A 6198-nucleotide genomic window follows, 5' to 3' on the forward strand; every position below is an offset into this window, starting at 1 on the left:
ATCTTGGTCTAATCCACCAACTGGTTAACCTCTCCCCGATTCTCAGCTGTCAGATCCGAGTTGGATGTCCATGATTAGATCCAGAATATCCCGAGCCAATCGTGTGTTGCCATGTGGCCTCCTTAATCTAGTCAGCTACCAAGAGCCACATCATCATCCACATCAGCCGGCCATTTCATCCGAACTACTGACGTGTCAGTCATTTCATCAAGCCAATTATCCAATCATTATTCCTATTTGTTCTCATTTGGGAAAAAGGTCAATTTTGCAATAAAGCCCCTTGTCTTTTTTGAATTTACGAAAAATCCCCTGTATTTTTATAGTTTAGACCCTGAACTTTTCCAAAATTACTTTTAGTCCCTCTATTTTTACAAAAAGGCCCCTAACCTTTGTGTTTTATTCAAAATAGGTCTTTTTCTTTTTCAGAATAGCCCTAAAACTTGTTTTTAGCATATCTTTCTCGTTCTAACTCTAATGTAGATGATTTTTGAGCTCCTGCGTTGGTAGCAGCGTGTACTATTGTTTAGTACATTTTCTCAGATGTTAGCTATTGTTTGTGCACTGTTCTTAGTTAGTTTTGTTGTGTGTTTTCCCAGTGTGTTTCGAGAGCAGGCGAGGAGCAGTTCGAGAATCTCCAAGACCAAGTATTTGAAGAGTCTGAGGAGCAAGTTGGAAGAGGCAAGTGTCCTTGAACATTTTGATCCCAGTTTTCAAATGCGTACTTTATTTCAAATATGCATGCTATTAATTTTGAATCCTATTTACTTATGTACTCTGTTCCATATATTTCCGTGTCGCCTAGTTGTTAGCAATGGATATGATCGATAGTTATGCTTAGCTCTGCACAAGGGTTTGGAAGGATTAATGGTTAAATATGACTAATGAACTATGCAACTAGGAGTTGGGAATATAGATATGGTATAGCAACATGGAACCTTAGGTCTTGAGCAAAGTAGTGTTGTTGATGATGATGGTGGTTATGATGTTGGCTTAGTGTTTGCTCAAGCAACCTAAGAAAGGACCGGTTCGTAGAGCGACAACCCAAGAAATACCGTACCAACCACTAGACCTGGTATGGGATAGGCCTGACCTATTAATTAGTGGATTCCAGATTTGTGCGTGCCAAATAGAAGAGTGGATTTGTGGGGACGGCAAAGGCCAGAACCATTTGGTTAGTGGTATGAGATGGGTAGTGGAAGGGAAGGGTGAAAACTTTATGGAGACTATAATGCGCAAAAGGGGGCTTCTAGGTGGTGTGAATGCTACTTTGACGGCGGTGAAACCTAGCGGGCATGCACATACTGGATGAAACTTTGTAATGGCTTTGTAGTGACTTTCCGGGCGACACACCACTGGCGTGTGTTAATTGTTTCGCTGACACGGCAACAAAGAAATTCACGACTCCTGGGGAAAGCTGGACAACCTCTGCAGAGTGTAAAATCTGATATATCAGCTGTGCTCACGAATATGAGAGACTTGGATCCTCACATGATTAGTTGTATGGGTTTGCTTTGGTTCGGTTGGTTTGGGAACCAGATGTGGGATTCAGGTGGTTGGGAAACATGTGGAGATTTTTCTAGGAGTTGGAAGTCTAGAGATGATTCACCTAGTCACATAGGATGCTTTTATAACTCTTCATTAGCATAGTTGCCTTTTATGCAAATTTAAACTGTTACAGCTTGTTCCTTTATTTAAACTTGCATGACATTTATTTTCCCACACTTGCGGAGTACGATGTATACTCATACTTGCTATTTCCTTCCAAATGTCCATAAAGCGCTGCTCAGACAATGAAGGAGAACCAGACTTCTACGTCGATGAAGATGAAGATTGCTAGGCTGGTGGTTCCCTTGGTCTTTTGCCTGTAGAAGTTGGAGCTTTGCTGCGTTTAGTTTGTGTGCTTTTGTTTAAGACTTTGAGGTCTTCCTATTTCTGTTTAAGTTAAACGTTGTAGTAATGACACTGTGTGTGATACACTGATGGAGTCACTGCATGTATGAAACTTCATCTTGGCATACATGTGGTTGACATCTGATTTTTTCCCTTTATAAAACCAGGTGTGACACATGTATCGCAAATCCCGTCCTCGTTAAGAAGGCCAATGGCAGATGGAGAATGTGCGTCGACTTCACCGACCTGAACGAGGCATTCCCCAAGGATCCTTTTCCTCTCCCGCATATCGACCAGATCTTCGACTCTACGGTAGGCTGCAAGTTGTTATGTTTTCTAGATACCTATTCGGGTGACTTCGATCGAGCCTTGGAAGGATAGGATTTTGTTTCTCAGTGAAGTATGCCGTAAGCTTGCGTGCAGGAAGAGTTGCTTGCCGAGGGCTCAGAGCTGGCAAGCGATGCCTCTATTCGAGAGGAAGTGGAGCCTGGAAAGATTTCATTTAAAGAAAGGGAGGTATATCACCAAATTAGCATGGGATTAGAGGATGAGGAGAAACCTGCTTTTACTACTTATTTTGGTGTATTTTTGTTATGTAAAGATGCCTTTATGTTTAAAAAACGCTGGTGCTACGTATCAAAGGGGTATTCAAAACTGTCTACAACCCCAAATCGGGCGCAATGTAGAAGCATACATCGGCAATGTTGTAGTCAAATTGAAAACCAGAAGCGCATTGGTTGATGATCTCAAAGAAATGTTCGACAACCTCAAGAAGTATCACATGATACTCAACCCCAAAAAGTGTACGTTTGGCGTGCTGTCTGGCAAGCTTCTTGGCTTCCTGGTGTCGAGTCGAGGCATTGAGATCAACCCGCACAAAATTGAGGCTCTCGACTAGATGCGGTCACCTCGAACACTGAAAGAGGTCCAGAAACTGAAAGGTTGCATTGCTGCTCTTAGTCGATTAATTTCCAAGCTGGGCGAGTAAGGGATGCCTTTCTTCAAGCTGTTGAAGAAACAAGATCAGTTCGAGTGGACAGAAGACGTGGAGCACACCTTCCAGTACTTCAAAAGATATTTATCGTCTCCATTAATCCTTACACCGCCTAACAAAAAAGAGGAGGTCTTTTTGTATATTGCAGCTACCCCACAAGTTGTAAGCACGGTACTGGTGGTCGAACGGGAATGTCCTGAGAAAAAGACCAAGGTCTAGAAACCTATTTACTACGTGAGCGAGGTTCTACACGATGCAAAGCTATGATACCTGCAAGTACAGAAGCTAATATATGCAGTCTTGATGTCTTCCTAGAAATTACAACACTACTTTCAAGCGCACAAGATCACCGTCATGACGACGTAGCTGCTGAAGGATGTAACACGCAATCAGGAAGCTATTGGACAAATCGTGCAATGGGTGGTAGAGCTAAATGAGTTCGACATAAGCTACGCACCACGCACAAGCGTGAAATCCGGAGTGTTAGCGGACTTCATCGCCGAATGGACAAGCATTGAAGAAGTAAGGCTAAACATGGTCGAAGATCACTGGACGCCCTTCTTTTATGGATCGCTCACGCTCTAGAGCACGGGGGCTGGCATTATACTCAAATCTCCAATGGGCAACGAACTCAGGTACGTTGTTTAATTAGATTTTAAAGCCTCTAACAATGTTGAAGAATATGAAGAACTGGTAAACGGGCTCCGCATAGCTGTGTCACTTGGAATTAAATGACTTCTTGTGAAAGGGGACTCACAGCTAGTCGTGAACCAAGTTCAAAAGGAGTACCAGTGCTCAGACAACAATATGGCGGCTTATTTACTTGAGGTACGGAAGCTTGAGCAAAAGTTCGAAAGGCTAGAAGTGACGCACATCAGAAGGAGTGATAACTTTGGTGTGGATGAACTTGCTAGACTCGCTTCTTCTCAAGCACCGGTACCCGTAGGAGTCTTCGTTGAGAAACTCCTTAAACCATCGGTCCCGACAGTTCGGTGAACGGATGCTGCCCAACCAACCAGCAGTCTAGCAGAACCCGCAGACCCGGATGCTACACTACTCTAACGCCACCCGACTTGGATGACTCCATACCAAGCCTATCTCGAGGGTCGAGACATCCCTGATGATGATGCGTGTGCAGAGAAAATTGCTCATAAATCCAAGCTCTATGTTTTGATAAACGGCAAGCTCTACCGAAAGGGAGTAACGGAATCTTATGAAGTGCATCACTCAGGAAGAGGGCAGTAAAATACTCCTCGATATCCATAGAGGCATGTGTGGTAATCATGCATATTCTCACACCTTGGTCGGAAAAGTTTTCCGCCAGGTATTCTATTGGCCGACTGCCCTCTAGGATTCTTCCGAATTGATCAAAAAGTGCGAGAGCTACCAATTTTTCAGAAGGCAGACCACTCGACCAGCCCAAGCTCTACAAATAATTCCTCTTTTTTGGCCTTTCTCCGTCTAGGGCTTGGATATCCTGGGATCGTTCCCAAGGATCCAAGGTGGTTACAAGTTCCTATGTGTCTATCCGCACCAAATGGATAGAGGCCGAACCCATTCAGAAGCGGCCAAGAAATTCATGAGGAGCATAATTACTCGATTCAGCATTCCGCATCGGATAATTAGGGATAATGGTAGCCAGTTTAGAAGCGGGACCTTTATTGTGTTCTGCGAGGAATTCGGTGTCAAAACTCGTTTCACCTCAGTAGCTCACCCGCAAAGTAACGGTCAAGTCAAATGTGCTAATGGAATAGTTTTACAGGGCATCAAAACTCGGGTCTTTGACAGGCTAAAAGCCTACTCAAAATGCTATATAAAAGAACTCCCCTCAGTACTATGGGCCTTTCGTACTTCAACCAATAGAGCCACTAGTGAAACTCTATTCTTCTTGGTTTATGGAGCGGAAGCAATACTCCCGACTAAGTTGCAGTTCTGATCACCTCGAGTGGAAAGTTACTCTGAAGAAGGGTAGGACCATCTACCAGTGGATGACATAAATTTACTCGAGGAGTTCCGAGATCAAGCATCTATTCGAGTGACTAAGTATCAGCATGCATTGCGTAGATATCAAAGCCAGAGAATTCAACCCAGAGAACTCGCTGTTGGGGACCTCATCCTACAAAAAGTGCAGAAACAGGCCCAGCACCACAAGTTATCACCTAAGTGGAAAGGACCTTACATAGTAGTCGAAGTCACTCGACCTGGGTCAGTACGGTTATCTACTCTGAATAGCAAGATACTCGAGCACTCGTGGAACATAGACCAGCTCCAAAAGTTTTATTCATAGAAAAGGTAGATTACAGGTAAGTCAATTACATTCGATTCGATTAGCTACTGGATTACATAATCTTTCCCTTTTCGTCTAATCCATGTGGCTAGTGCAAAATTAACATAAAGGATCCACCTAGCTCTGGCAAATAGTGAAGATCCACCACCTCTGAAAGTTTGGAAGTGTGTGGACCCTCATTCGCCCTTGAACGAGTCGAGGAACCTTTTATACTCCTCCCTCAGGCAGCGGCTAATCACCCCAGGAATCGGCCACCGACCAGCATAAGGGCCGGGAAAAGTGGCCGAGGTGAAGGCCCTGCTGGAGCTACTGACTGGCGTCGGTGATGCCGAGTGGTCTTCTGCCTGGTGCGAAGGCGATCTGGCAGTTGTCAACGAAGAAGGCGACCGTGCCTCCTTCACCGGTGACGACTCAGGGGCTCCACCATCGAAGACTTCAATGGTGGCTTGGTCGATGATCCGGTCGAGATCACCACCATCCTCATTCCTCTCCGGTGTAGAGCGCTGCGCCGAAGCATAGGTCTTGATGTAATAGCAAACGCGCTGAGTGAGGGGACGGTGATGATCTATGGTGGATGCTTCTTCCCTCTCCTTCTGAGGCTTGCTACTCGAGTCCTCATCATCAGAGGACATGATGATAATGACCTCAAGAAGTATCATGGCGAGAGGCCTAGGGGAGAGGACTTCTTGGATTGGCTCAAGAGGCAGAGATGGAGTGGAGGCCATGGCTTCAAGCTCTACGAGTCTTAGGAGGCAATATGAAAAGGAAACAAAGGAGATGACGGACAAACGGCTTCGAGTCCCCTCTATTTATAGCAAGGGAAACGAATTGTACTGTGTAAACGTAGCCGTCAAGATTCGAAATGATGGCATCATATCGGGCGCGTAGCACGTTTGGTGGAAGTCATGATGGCGTTATGCCTTGTCTCATCTCTGCAAAGAGGGATGGGCGGCCATTATGATGCGTCAAATCAATATTGCGGTGAAAACAAGTACAAATGAGAGTGGGATCTTTTAATGCCCACATG

This window comes from Phragmites australis, chromosome 24, assembly GCF_958298935.1.
Source record: "Phragmites australis chromosome 24, lpPhrAust1.1, whole genome shotgun sequence".
In the NCBI taxonomy this organism is placed as follows: Eukaryota; Viridiplantae; Streptophyta; class Magnoliopsida; order Poales; family Poaceae; genus Phragmites; species Phragmites australis.